Source organism: Ictidomys tridecemlineatus, chromosome 9 (assembly GCF_052094955.1).
Source record: "Ictidomys tridecemlineatus isolate mIctTri1 chromosome 9, mIctTri1.hap1, whole genome shotgun sequence".
Classification (NCBI taxonomy): domain Eukaryota; kingdom Metazoa; phylum Chordata; class Mammalia; order Rodentia; family Sciuridae; genus Ictidomys; species Ictidomys tridecemlineatus.
Genome location: NC_135485.1, coordinates 85,491,822 through 85,507,730, shown reverse-complemented (window position 1 = coordinate 85,507,730; position 15,909 = coordinate 85,491,822).

Sequence of the window (15,909 nt, the reverse complement as noted above, 5' to 3'; positions counted from 1 at the left end):
ATGACCTGGTCAAATAACAATTAGCGGAAGGACATATACAACCTTCTGTATCTCCCCATAATACTCCCATTTTTGTCATCAAAAAGAAATCTGGTAAATGGAGATTATTGCAAGATTTAAGAGCCATTAATAATGAGATGGTTATTATGGGACCGGCTCATTCAGGGATTCCTCAATTGTCTGCTTTGCCAAAAACCTGGTATGTTTCAGTTATAGATATTAAAGATTATTTTTTTCAATTCAACTTCATCCTGAGGATAGTCCACGTTTTGCATTTACTATCCCTGCACTGAATCATGAAGGTCCTGATCAGAGATATGAATGGAAATCATTCTCTCAAGGGATGGATAACAGCCCTACTATGTGCCAAATTTATGTTAACAAAGTAATCCAGCCACTTAGAAATCAAAATCATGAACTACAAATATTTCACTATATGGATGATGTATTATTAGCACACAAAGATAAAAACACATTGCTAGAATGTTATGCCACACTCACAAACTTATTAAAAATTATAATCTAGAGATAGCAATAGATAAAGTACAATTAAATTTTCCAATTTATTATTTAGGAGTTCTATTATCCTCAACCAGGTCCATCCACCACAAATTGAAATATGAGTAGATCAACTCAAATCACTTAATGACTTTCAAAAGTTATTAGGAGACATAAATTGGATAAGGCCTTATCTACGTATACCAACAGGAGATTTTGAACCTTTATTTGATATCCTAAAAGTTCCATCAGATCCAAATTCACCCCGAATGTTAATGCCTGAAGCAAGAAAGGCATTAAAAATCATTGAAACATTTATGGAAAATATGCATTTGGATAGAATTGATATATGTTTGCCTTTATTATTTATTGTAATACCAACAAACAATATTCCTACAGGAGTATTTTGTCAAGAAGGTCCATTATCATGGCTACATTTAATTTATTCTCTTAACATTATTCTTACTAGGTATCCTGAGGCTGTAGGACAATTAATACTCAAAGGAATAAAAGCAGCAAAGGGAGTGTTTTGAATTTCTCCCAATAAAATTATTACTCCATATACTATGGATCAAATTGATAAGTTAGCTAATGAGTTAAATACTTGGGCAATAATCATGTGCAAATCTAATGTCTCATTTGATAACCACTTACCATCTAATCCTTTATTGTCTTTTTGGTCATTGCGTCCTGTATTTTTTCCAAAAATGACAAGAAAAACACCTATCATGAATGCTCCAAATATATTCACTGATGGGTCAAATAATGGTACAGCAGCAATAGTTACACCTGATAAAAGTTTTACATTTTATGTACCCAAACAATCAACTCAAAAGGTAGAGCTTAATGCAGTATTACAAGCTTTTGTGATGTTTAAAGATTCTGTTTTTAATTTATTTTCTGACAGTTCAGTATATAGTTAATGCTATAGTATCCCTTGAAGATGCTGGTACGATTTCCCCTTCCTCTACTGTTTTCTCTTTGCTTTTACTATACAAAGTCTAATCTGGGACAGAAAAGATCCATTCTTTATAGGACATATCAGGGCACATACAGGATTGCCTGGAGCCCTTAGTTTGGGCAATGATTCAGCAGATAAAACTACACATGACATACATATTTTCTCTACACTAGAAGAAGCTAAAAAGTTTCATAAAAAGTTCCATGTCAATGCTAATACTTTACAAAAGCATTTTAAAATAACTAAGGAACAACCTAGACAAATAATAAAACAATGTCAAAATTGTTTGATCTTTTACCACAAGTTAATGTTGGAGTGAATCCTAGAGAACTGATACCTAACCATATTTGGCAGATGGAAGTCACACACTTGCCAGAATTTGGAAAATTAAAATATTTTCATGTTACCATTGATACTTCTGGATTTTTGATGGGCTTCCTTCATGCTCTAGAAAAAACTAAAGATATTATAGCTCATTGCTTACAAAATTTTGCCACTGTGGGCGTTCCAAAACAGTTAAAAACAGATAATACCCCTGGTTATACTTCTACCTCTTTTTTTTTAAATTTTTTATTTTTTTTATTGGTTGTTCACAACATTACAAAGCTCTTTTTTTTTAAATATTTTTTTTTTAAAGAGAGAGTGAGAGAGGAGAAAGAGAGAGGAGAGAGAGAATTTTTAATATTTATTTTTTAGTTCTCGGCGGACACAACATCTTTGTTGGTATGTGGTGCTGAGGATCGAACCTGGGCCGCACGCATGCCAGGCGAGCGCGCTACCGCTTGAGCCACATCACCAGCCCCACAAAGCTCTTGACATATCATATTTCATACATTAGATTGAAGTGGGTTATGAACTCCCAATTTTACCCCAAATGCAGATTGCAGAATCACGTCGGTTATACATCCAAAATTTTACATAATGCCCAATTAGTAATTATTGTATTCTGCTACCTTTCCTATCCCCTACTATCCCCCCTCCCCTCCCCTCCCCTCCCTTCTTCTCTCTCTACCCCATCTTCTGTAATTCATTACTCTCCTTGTTTATTTTCCCATTCCCCTCACAACCTCTTATATGTAATTTTGTATATCAATGAGGATCTCCCTTTTAAACAATTTTGCTCATCATTTGGCATTACTCATATAACAGGAATCCCATCCAATCCACAGGGACAAGGCATAGTTGAAAGAGCTCATCAAACTATTAAAATGTACTTATTAAAGCAAAAAGAAGGAATTGGGAAGGGGTATACATTCCCCAAAGATAAACTTAAAATAACACTTTTTACTCTAAACTTTTAAAATTTGGATTCATCAGGGATTAGTGCTGTGGAAAGGCATATGTGTCCAAAAAATGTACATAAGCCCAAGGTACTTTGGAAGGATATTCTAACAAGGCAATGGAAAGGTCCTGACCCAGTAATTGTCTGGATTCCGGGGTCTGTTTGTGTGTTTCCACAGGGAGAACAACAGCCAATTTGTATTCCAGAGAGATTAACTAAGGTCCTGACGCAGTGATTGTCTGGAGTTGGGGGTCTGTTTATGTGTTTCCACAGGGAGAACAGCAGCCGATTTGGATTCCAGAAAGATTAACTAAAGCGACTTCTATAGACCAAAAAGAAGATGATTTGGCTCAAATCCATAACAACTGATATCCAAAACTCCAGTTTGGCTTTTCTTACATCTGTGACAGAAGTAGGATACTTTTTTCAATATATATTTTATTATTACCCTTTCCCACATCATGAAGTTCTATTTTGTTTTTTGAGCTCATACAGACCTAGGTTAATGTTTTGCTGATGAGTTCTGTTTTTTGACTATAGAGTTTTTAAACATTGCAATGGAGATTTCACCTATTAAAAGTTCTAAGGCCTTTACTATTATGTTATGTGTTGTATGTATTATATTATGTGTGCACACTAGTGTTTTGTGTTGTATGTTTGTATGTACATATGTCCATATATCATATATGATGATCGCTCATGAAAAAATGGATCCAAACATTTTTTTTTATTCACGTGATTTAAATGGTTTAATTTAAATTGGGTAAGCAGCTGTTGAGGATTGTTTTAATATGTGAACAAAAAAGGAGGTAAACAGATCTGTTTGTTTACTTTCACCTTTCCTTTTCATTATATTTAATAATTCTCTTCAAGGTAATGTAAATTGTTCAGAAAATTGTTTTCTTTTAGTGCATTCTGGAATGTTGCATAATTTTTTTCTTTAGCCATTATTGCCAGAATTCCTATCTTCATCCCAGTGCCAGTGAAGATAAAGATAAAACCAATCTACAGCTTCTGCAATAGCCATCACTGAACTGCTTGTAGAACTTGCCTGGACTATGTCTCACTTGTATGCATTGTGAACTCTCTGTTGGTGCAACAACTTGTTGTAGTTTTGGGGTATTTTTGCTCATGGTGTCATCAGTGGTACAATTTTTTCAAAAGGAGCCATAAATTCGCTTGGTGTATCTTCCTTCCTTCTGCTTTTCATGGTTGTTCTGCTAAAATTTGGGGGCCAACAGAGGTGAGGCAAAGAATCTCATCCCCGATGATGGTACAAAGACCTATTCACAGATGTGGCTGTATGCTGGACCGTTAGTCAATGACGGGTAAGATCCAATTGCAATGGTACCAACCTAAGACAGGAGGCAGACGCCTTGAGGTCAGCTCATCTGATGATGAGTAAGGACCATATGTACTATTGAACAACCTAAGGCAGGCACGGTCCATAAGCTACATACTTGTTGTTTAAATAGAGAGGGGGAGATGTTGAGAGCCACAGCTGAAGGGGCCCCAGCGAACTTCCAGCTGCCAGAAAACTTCCAGCTGCCAGCTGATGATTGCCTCACAGCAGCCCCAGCAAACTTCTAGCTGCCAACTGATTGGCTCCTCTGTGGTGATGCTCATTGGGCTGTTTCCCCGCTTTTTCAGACCACAGAGCTGCTCATTGGGGGACTTTTTTTGGCTCTGCTCATGCAACCCAGCCAATTGGCCTCAAGAGCAGGAGGAGTGGGGGAGGTTGAGAGGCTTGTGGGAAGCCGGTGGTGGCAGTTGGGCTCTGAGGGTTTTTCCTGAGGAGCTCCGGTGGTGTGGTGTATGTGTTCTAAAAATAAAGTTTGTTTCTATTGACAATTGGCTCCTAAATTGTGCCCAGCCAGACTGTGGAACAAGATAAAGGAAGCAGATTACATTTAGGGATAAACCAATTAGGTTAATGGCTGATATTTCAACACAGACTCTAAAAGCTAGAAGATCCTGGAAAATTCATATTTCAAATGCTGAAAGATAATGTGTTCCTATCAAGAATTTTGTATCCAGCAAGTTAAAAGAATTTGCAGCTAGAAAACAGGCACTTCAAAACATCCTTGGAAAACATTACCTGAAGAGGAAATAAAAAATAACAGTGAAAACCAACAGTGGGGGGTAGTACAGTAAAGGAAAAACTAATAAAAGAGGAAAAACAAATAAAGTTAAATAACAAAAATAAACAAATATGGCTGGAAATATAAGCCATATTTCAATAGATACCCTAAATATTAATGGCTTAAACTCACCAATCAAAAAACATAGGCTAGTATACTAGATTTAAAAATAATTCTAACAGTATGGTGCCTACAGGAGACTCATCTGATAGGAAAAGACATACACACACTGAAGGAGAAAGGTTGGGAAAAATCATACCACTCACATGTACCTCAGAAGCAAGCAGGGGTGTCCATACTCATATCAAATAAAATAGACTTCAAGCCAAAGTCAATCAAAAGGGATAAAGAGGACACTATTCATCACATCAATAAACTTAAAAATAAGAACCATATGATCATTTCAGTAGATGCAGAAAAGCATTTGACAAAATATAGTACCTTTCTAGTGTTTTCAAAACACTAGAAAACCTAAGGATAACAGGAACTTATCTCAGCATTGTAAAAACTATCTACGCTAAGCCTCGGGCCAGCATCATTCTAAATGGAGTAAAATTTAAGGCATTTCCTCTAAAATCTGGAACAACACAGATACCCTCTCTCACCACTTCTATTCAACATAGTTCTTTAACCAATGGCCAGAGGAATTAGACAGATGAAAGAAATTAAAGGAATAGCTATAGGAAAAGAAGAACTTAAATTAGCACTATTTGCTGATGATATGATTCTATACTTAGAAGACCCAAAAAAGTCTACCAAGAAACTTCTAGAACTAGTAAACAAATTCAAAATGAATTCAGCAAAGTGGCAGGATATAAAATTGACACTCATAAATCAAAGGCATTTCTGTGTATCAGTGACAAATCCTCTTAAAAGGAAATAAAGAAAACTACCCCATTCACAATATCCTTAAATAAATAAATAAATAAAATACTCGAGAATCAACCTAACAAAAGAGGTGAAAGATTTTTACAATGAAAACTATAGAACCCTAAAGAAATAAATAGAAGAAGACCTTAGAAGATGGAAACATCTACCTTGCTCATGGATAGGCAGAATTAATACTATTAAAATTACTATATTACCAAAATCACTATACAGGTTCAATGCAATTCCGATCAAAATCCCAATGGCATTCCTTATAGAAATAGCAGAAGCAATCATAAAATTCATCTGGAAAAATAAGAGAGCCAGAATAGCTAAAGCAATTCTAAGCAGGAAGAATGAAGTAGATGGTATCGCTATACCAGACTTTAACTATATTACAGAGCAATAGTAACAAAAACAGCATGGTACTGGCACTAAAACAAGCTAGTAGAGCAATTGTACAGAATAGAGGACACAGAGAATAACCCAGAAAATTACAACTACCTTATATTAGACAAAGGTGCCAAAACCATGTACTGGAGAAAGGATAGCATCTTCAACAAATGGTGCTCGGAAAGCTGGAAATTCATATGCAACAAAATGAAATTGAATCCCTATCTCTCATCATGCACAAAAGTTAACTCAAAATGAATCAAGGATCTAGGGATTAAATCTGAGAATCTGTGAAAAAGTAGGCCCTAATCTCCATCACGTGGGGCTAGGCCCCAAGTTTTTTAAGACGTCTACAGCACAAGAATTAAAATCAAGAATCAACACATCAGATGGTTCAAACTAAAAAGTTTTTTCTCAGAAAAAGAAATCATATGTGAGGTGAATATGGAGCCTACATCCTGGAAATAAATTTTTACCTCTCACACATCAGATAGAGCTCTAATCTCTAGGGTATGTAAAGAGCTGAACAAGCACCAAAAAAGAAAAAAAAAACCAAATAATCCAACAATAAATGGGCCAAGGACCTGAACAGACACTTCTCAGAAGAAGATATACAATCAATCAAGAAATATACAATAAAATGCTCATCATCTCTAGCAATCAGAGAAGTACAAATTGTAACTTTGTAAGTTACCATCTCACTCCAGTAAGAGTGGAAGCCATTATGAAGACAAACAACAAGTGCTGGTGATGATGCAGGGAAAAAGGTACACTCATATATTGCTGGTGGGACTGCAAATTGGTGCAGCCAATATGGAAAGCAGTATGGAGATTCCTTGGAAAGCTGGGAATGGAACCACCATTTGACCCAGCTATTCCCCTTCTCAAACTATACCCAAAGGACCTAAAAACAGCATACTATAGAATTACAGCCACATTAATGTTTATAGCAGCACAATTTACAATATCTAAACTGTGGAGCCAACCTAGATGTCCTTCAGTGGATGAATGGATTAAAAAGTGGCTATTATACACAATGAGATATTACTCAGCAAAAAAAAAAAAAAAAACAATAATAATAATAATAAGATCATGGCATTTTCAAGGAAATGGATGGATTTAGAACAGATTCTGCTAAGTGAAGTTAGTCAATCCCCAAAAATCAAATGCCGAATGTTTTCTCTAATATAAGGGGGGTGACTCATAATGGGAGGAGGGAGGGTTATAAAGGGAAGAAGATTACCTCTAGACAGGGAATAGGGGTGGGAGAGAAAGGGAGGGAGAAGGTGAATAACAAGGATGGTGAAAGAAGACTCTAATCATTATACAAAATACATGTATGAAGATGTGAATTTGGTGTCAACATACATTATATATAATCAGAGATATGATAAATTATTGTATAATGGTGTATTAAGAATTGTAATGCAAAATAAATTAATAAATCATTAAAAAAGAAATTAAATACTGAAGAAAGGATCCATGAACTTGAACACATCAATAGAAAAATCCAAATTGAAATGAAGAGAAAGGGAAAAAAAAATTGAACAGAGCATTAGTAAAGTTCAACTAACAAAATCCAATTATGTAATGTGTGGTCATTGAGCCCCTTAAGAAAAAACAGATAAGGGATTGGTTATAAAAAATAGCCAAATAAACAATGGCTGACACTGATACCATCAATTATGGGTGAGGAGTTCTGCTTCCTCCATGTTGAAGTTTGAACATTAGAGAAGCACATCTAGGAAAGCATATAAAGCAGGGTTTATTTAAAAAGGGTTAACATAGACTTATCCTCTCCCAGGAGGAAAGAGGGGTGATATCCTGGTATTCCAAGAAGTGAGGTGTTCTGCCCTTTTTATATCTGAGGCTTCCTTTGTTCTCCTGCCTTCTTTCACTTATCTTTCTCCTTCCTGAGTAAGCGACTAGACCTAGGAAATTCTCCATGAGATGGCCAAAAGGTGAGAACCAGGAGAACTGAAGGTGGAAGGGCAGGATGGAATAGCCCAGGACACATTTTAGGTAACCTATCGTAGGAATTGTCCCTCACTGGAGGAAGAAGCAATTCCTAGGATAGGTTACCTTAGCAACAGGTTGGAGCAGGGGCAGGTTCTTGATAAGGGTGGAAGAAGGTTTATGAAGGAATTGGCATTTCAGTCCCTCAGGGAACAGTCTCCAACTTTCAAGAATCACTCAAAATTTGACTTCTTGATCCTACCTGACTCAATTTACCTATCTATACTGACTTCCTATCGAATTCTGGCTTCAACACTTCTTAATTTAGGTGAAAATTATAAACCCACATATCCAAATAGCCCAAAGAATTCCAAATACAAGATATAGAAGAAAATAAAAGGAGGAGTACAGAAGAAAATTGCTAAAAATTCTCAAAAACAGCTGGAGAACAGCAACAAAAAAAAACATTTAATGTGAAATCAACATCAATACAGATGGCTGCAGAATGTGCACTGTGAATGATGTGACATAGAAAATACTAGAGCTTCCATGTTAAAATACTGAAAGGAAAAACAAAATCTATCAACCTAGAATTCTGTGCTTAGTGAAAAAATAATTGTAAAAATGATGGCAAAATAAACACTTTTCAAAACATACCAAGAGTTGAAAGAGTTTTGCACTGGCAGACAACACTACAAGAAATGTTAAAACAAAGTAATTGAGAAAGAATAAAAATTATTAGGAGGAATATTGGTCTGTAAAAGAAAAAAAAGGACGTTTTTTTTTTGTGTGTGTGTGTATGCATGTGCTAAGATTTTTTTACAACATAGGTGAAGGGGTATGTACCCATAAAATTCTCTCCCCCCCCAAAAGCAATGATAAAAATGGGGTGTGCAAGGTTAAAAAAAGGTTATTTAAGGAATCTGAAAACTAACACAGACATGAAATAAATTGAGAAGCATTTGCTCAAAAAATCTGTTGAATCTCAGTAATAATAGTGGGATCCTATGTTATTGTACCCAGAGCCTGCCACTACACCTTTCTGGCACTAAACCTCTACTAGGGATGGGGAGTAGGGCACATTAGAAAATACACTAGTTCAGTTAGACTGAGATTTAAATAGCAGTTGGACAGCAGCAACTAACTTGCTGAGCTGCTTGCTACTGAATAATGAGGAATCAAATTTCTACTGGAAGTCAGGGAATACATAAATGAGCAGAGATCTGAATGATAGATGGATAAATTAGGAAGAAGCATTCTAAGGCTATAAACTAGATTTGCCAAGTCCAAAAGTGAGGAGAGTTCATGGCACAGGGATCCAAAGAAAGCCATAGTGGGGACAGATCAGGATGTGGGGATGGCAGGAAGTGAAACTAGAGAAGTATGCAGGAGTAAGGTCATTCAACCTCTGCTGAGCCCTACTGAGAAGTGTGGATGCTATCTTAGAAGCAATGAAGGCAGAAATTGTAAACAGGTAATCAGTTATATCAGATGTGTATTTTCAAGACAGCTTAGCAGCAGTGTAATAAATAGAGACAGGAAAACTAAAATCAGAAAGCAATTATCATATTCCAGGAAAGTCTAGATGTATGTGAATAGTGCTACAGAAAATTGAAATGATTTAAGAAATAATTTGGATATACTGTTTTCAGAATTTGTTATTCACTTCATGTGTAGATACAGAGATATGTCAAGGATGATACCCATATTTATAGTGTAAGTTCCTGTTGAACAATTGAATCATTGACCAAGATAAGGAATATCACAGGAAGAGTAATTTTAGGCTGGGGTGAGTCAGATCAAGAAAGAAATCTGGGACTCAATAAATTTAAGCACTTGTAAGGCAGCAATTTCTCTAGTCAAATATTATCTGTTTTCTTTATAATTGGACCTACTGTCTAACACTGAGATCCACAGATTATTTCAGACCACAAATTATGGTAGTAATTTTTGATATTTAAAAATAGCATTTTAAATGCTTAAAATTACTATGCATTTAAATTAATATAGTTGTCATAATCTAATTTACCCGTTCCACTGTAATTTATTAAATATGTATTGCCATTTTCCAACATTCACTTTCAGCAAAATATTTAGTTAAACTCTTTTTAGATCTAATAGTTTTCTAATAAGTTTTATTGGGGAGGCAATTACAAATGCATTTGGTTATTCAATAACTGTGATGGTGAGAAACTTATGTGACTCCATTTTTGAGAAACCAGCCTCTACCTCAGAGCAAAGCTGTCCAAGGAAGGGGACGTGACCCTTGTCCTTGGGAAAAACCCATAGAGCACTTCTAGGCAGATAGACACCCTGCTGAGTTGTTTGTCTGTATGGTGGTTGATAACATGATGGTAAACCACATAGTAGTTCAGCATATACTCCCTCATGGCTTAAACCAATCAGTTCAAACAAATCTCTCTCTGGTACAAACCAATCACCCTTACCCAACTTGTTCCCGCCAGTGAATATGCTAATCATGTTTTAGAGTTGTTTTATGATTTTCAAGTGGTGTTTGATGATTTGCTAAGAGATGGAGTGATGCATGTGAAGTCCCTGCCTTCCCCAAATAGTGTATAAAACTGCTGCAAACCATGGGCTCAGGGCTTCTCAGTGTCACCAGTTGCTGTGTGCTTAGAGGACCCAGCTAGCTCACAATAATGCCTTTTTTCTGCTTACATCGATCTTGGTCTCTGGTGGTCTTTTGGCGATCTTGAACTCGAGCATATCAATGGAAATTAGAAAAATTAAAAAGCATTAAAATATGGCCTATTGATGAACCTAGTCTAATTACATCTTAATATTGGAAGCCATCTAGTCATGAAAAGTTAATTTCTGCTTTACTATAAATTACTGAGATTTCTAAACTTGTTTGGAATTCTTGCCTGTGCTCTGACTCACATGCCTAGGTTTCTTTGACCAGATAAGAACCCTCTCTAAAACCTTAGTTGTGCCTCATAAATCTTGGCTCGCCCTGACCAGATAACAAACTTCTCTGAAACCTCAGTGACATCCCATAAATTCTGATGTTGGGATTTAATTTAGTCCGTACTTTAAAATATCATGCCATGTAGATATTAATCTGCTATCTGCCTTTGTATCCTGCTTGTCAAAATCCTGTTAGCTGTAAGTTCTCAAGACATCCCTCTTTGCAATTTTTTGTACTATAAAATCTTATTCCTGGAGAGCTTGGAGGCTGTTCTCTGGCCTGGGTTTCAGGTGAGATGGTTGCTGGCCAGCATTTTTGTACACAATGGAAGCTTTCTTTAATTTGATTTAAAATTGGAGTTGGTGGTCTTTTCTTGCGTCATGGTTCAACACTATTATACCCCAAAACATGAGAAGCTATTCTGTCTCATATGATTCTGGGGTAAGTATTAATACTTTTCTACTTAATATTGAATAAAAATAACTTAAGGCTGTATGATTGTAGCTCAGAGCAATTTATTTTTTTTCTTAGATTAAAATGTATATTCTATTTATACTGTGACACAAAGTGAGAATCAGAAGCCTGTTCCAATATTTAGCCTCTCTCTGAGGAATTCACATTTTCTGTCTTCTGGAGAAGACAGGCTCTTTAGCAGCTGGAGTGCAGGAGTCAAGCTTTATGGATCTTCTTTAGTCTCTTGATTTGTGCAGAGTAAATGGTCTGTGAGTGGGTACCATACTGAATAGAACTAGTACTTGTAACTTAATTTGACTATTTTGTATATTTTCTACAAACAGGCCTGGAAAACATAGACCAGCATTCTCTAAACAATAAGGATCATTATTACTTGCCATATTTTTCTTCATCAATGATGGAAACATCTTCACTCTCATCCCATGTTATTATAGTCCTACTAATCATAGATTATCAGAGAGATGGGATTAAACTGGGGTCAAGAATCAGATCTGCCACACAATTCTCCTTGCTGGATGTGACTTTGCATATGTAACTGGGCATGGGGCTGTGTACTTATGCCTAGAGACATATGAGAAAGTGGACTTAAAAAGTGAATGCCAGCTTCTTGGGGTTTCAAGAACATCTCTTCAATAGGAGGACACAACGTTTCCTTATTAAGAGCATGAGTTGATTTACCCTTTGTCTTTTAATAATTGGGGATCTGTGGGAGGCCAAACTAGCACATGACTGTGTCTGACTCCCTTGATAAACGGTGTGGCATCCGGCGGTCATGCTGTTATTTGGATAGCTCTGGTCTTCTAGGGTGCCAGTGACTGTGTCTTTGTGCATGGGAGTGCCTTCCTACATCCCCATTGGTGGAGCTATGTTCACCTGTTCCTTCATGATATTATCCCTTGCCCTGTTTGGGATAGAATGTTCCATGGAAACCCTTTTGTGTGTCCCCTTTTCTTACTCTTTCCTTGGGTGTGGCCTACCTAAATGTCAGTCAGCCTGCTGACAGCAGACATCAAGAAGCTAATTCAATCCTCAGCACCACATAACAATAAATAAAATAAAGATATAGTGTCCAACTACAACTAAAACAATATTTTAAAAAAAAAATTAAAAAAAAGCTAGACTCTGCACCCTAAAACCTTACCCCTTGCCTCATTTGAATAGCTTCTCCTCAATAAAAGGGGTTGGCACATGTGTGCTCTCATTCTCTCTCTCTCTCTCTCTCTCTCTCTCTCTCTCTCTCTCTCTCTTTCTTTGTGTGTGCTCTCATTTTCTCTCTCTCTCTCTCTTTGTGTGTGCTCTGATTCTCTCTCTCTCTCTCTCTCTTTCTTTGTGTGTGCTCTCATTTTCTCTCTCTCTCTCTTTGTGTGTGCTCTGATTCTCTCTCTCTCTCTCTCTCTCTCTCTCTCTCTCTCTCTCTCTCTCTCTCGTCTCTCTCTCTCTCTCCCCTTCTCTCCCTCTCTCCCTCTCCACTCCCATCCTTAAGTTCAGAGGAGCCATCACAGCACCCTCAAATGCAAAGGCATTTTTGTCTGTTGTGTGATTATTTTGCATGGCCCAATTAGCCCAGTTCCCCTGGAGTGGCCCCTGAATGTTTTAGTCACATGCAACCTGACAAATGGCATCCCTGGGTGGGCACGGTGAAAGGTCTCAGTGTTTAAGTCTCTGGGAAAATGACAGGGATCCCTTTTCAGAACCTCAGTTTCTGGTATTTGTAAAATGGTCACAAGTCTGGTGCATACCAGGTGAGTACTCACTCATTATTTCCCATTATCAGGGAAGTGAACTCTTGAAAAGCAAGATGTGCTTTTGGTTTTTCTCTGAGTTTCTCTTTCTTTCATACCAAGTTTTTTTTTTTTTATGTTTCTATCATTTATTTTTCTCCTCAAAGCTCAAGCTCATAAAAGTTGTCACTGATGCTTGGGTCCTTTCCTATATTGTTGAAGTGAGAATTTGGATTGAGGTGCACTCTCTAGAGTGTATCAGTTAGGGGCTTTCCAGAGACACAAAACCATTAGTGAGTGTGTGTGTACATGCATGTGTCTCTTCATAAAAATAATTATTTTATGAATTTGAGGAACTGGATTACATGGATTTGGGGCTGGTAAGTCCATAAACCATAGGGAAGACTGTAAGATTGAGAACTTGGTCAGGAGTTAATGCTTCAGGTAGAATTTATTTTATTTTATTTTAATTTTTTAGAATTAGTTATACATGACAGTAAAATGCATTTATGCACTTTGATATATTATACATAGACATGATATAATTTCTCATTTTTCTGAGCATACATGTTGTTAGAATCACATTGTTCATGCAGTCATATATATATATATATATACATAAAGTAATGAAGTCTGTTTCTTTTTACTATCCTTCCTATCCCCACATTCCTTCCACTTTCCTCCCTTCACTTCCCTCTACTTAATCTAAGGTAACTATTCTTCTCTTGTACCCACCCCCTTATTGTGAATAAGCATCTGCATATTAGAGAAAACATTTGGCCTTTGTTTTGGGAGGATTGTCTTATTTTGATTAGCATGATATTCTTCAATTCCATGAATTTACCAGTAAATGCTATAATTTAATTCTTTAAATCTGAGTAGTATTCCAGAATTTAATAGAAAGGAATTTGGAGTTTTGAAAAAGAACAAGGATCCTGTTCTTCAACTGTATCCTTGTTGAACAGAAATGTGTCCATATGTGCACCCCAAAATGTCCTTGGAATGTTCTTATCAGCAAGCAACTTGAGTCATCCTAGTCATCCTAGCTTTCTGAATTGTTCACTTGTTCTGAGAAGAATGAGCCTTGGAATGACATTGATTGGGAGGTCTCAATAACAACATATAAAAGGGAGACAGATGATGCCTGGCTGGATTTATTGTACACTTACTATGTTCAGGGCTGTCTGCTCTATAAGTGACATTTAACTCTAACAATATCCCTGGAAAATAAGAAACAATGTTATTATTGTCTGAACTTTTCAGGGAGAGTCAGTAACTTGCCCAAGGTCACAAAATTGGATTATGAGACTGCAAAGACCACTCTCTCACCTATGGGTCCAGATGGTCTTTGGTCAAGATGAGCTACATAAGTGAACAGAGCAGATGGTTGGGGGCAGGTGAACCTGCATACTGCTGCTTAGTCAGGTCATGTGTCCTTGGGCTACTTGTTCTTCCTCTAGTCTCTGGGCCTCTTTTCTCATCTGCAAAATGAAATGATGTGTCCCTATGTTTATACTAGTCATGCTTCCTGTCAGCAACAGAATATACCTGTCTGGTACAAATGAGGATGAGCAGGGTTATGCAGGGTTGTGCATATGAGCATGTCTTGCAGGTATCAGTTCACTCCAGAGGCTGAAGAAGTGAGAGACAGTAAGACAGGTTTCTGGAGCACAGTTAAGGCTGGCATCACAGTAGCTGAGCCCCTGGCAGGGAGGATATTACCACTGTTGGGAATGGTGTTGAGTTAGGAATGAAATGGAAGAAATGCAGCCCTTTTCTCCCCAGTCACCTCAGACCTTGGGGAGAGGAATGGAGAATAACCAGGTTCACCTTCCAGGGTTCTTGTGGAACTGACTGAGGCTATCTATAGAAAGTATCTGTTGGCTGGAGCCAGCAAATCAACTGTGTTCTAAGTGCTGATTCAGCATCAGGTACAGAAGGAGGCCCTGGGTGCTTGTTAGTACCATAGTATCATTTCTTTGAAAGAGGCAAAACAGCACCCCTCAGTCTACTGTGCTCCCTGTTTTCTGGTCTGCAAGGTGCATCCTCATGTTGCTTGCCTGGATGGCATTGTAGATGTGCACTTGGGCTGTTTCAAGGTTAGCTGGAAAGGTGAGCAAGAGACATAATGATGAGCACAGAACTTTCTACCAGGGGTGTATGGGTAGCCCCAGATGGAACTTAGTGGGGGACAGACAGAGGTGTGCACATGCCAGGAGTTGGGCACTGCCTGGCTCCATTCCTGCCACCCAGTCTCCAGAACACAGCAAATACCCTGTTTTCCTAAAGGAAATCAAGCATGTAATTTGGTTTCTGGCTTTGTGCCATTTTTATAGCCTGGACTTGATTTAGGTTTTATATTCTTGCTAAGAATATGCCCCAACACTTGAAAAAACCTTTATTATTGTACTAATTTGTGAAGAATTTGTTGTTGCTTTTTTTTCTCCTTTCTTCTCTTCAGGGTCAGGCTGGAGCCAGGTCATTGTTATCAATTGTATATCTAAAACTATATCAGGCATGGGCTCGTGTCCCCACACTTAAACGTCTTAAAACAGGAAGAAAGACCCCCGCTGAAGAACTTGGGGGAGACAAGAAGCTGCTGAGGGCAGTGTTGCAGTAGAAATTACTAAACATACCTAGGAAGTACCACCATATTCAGAGAGAGTTTTTGTGTGGTTAAATAAAAC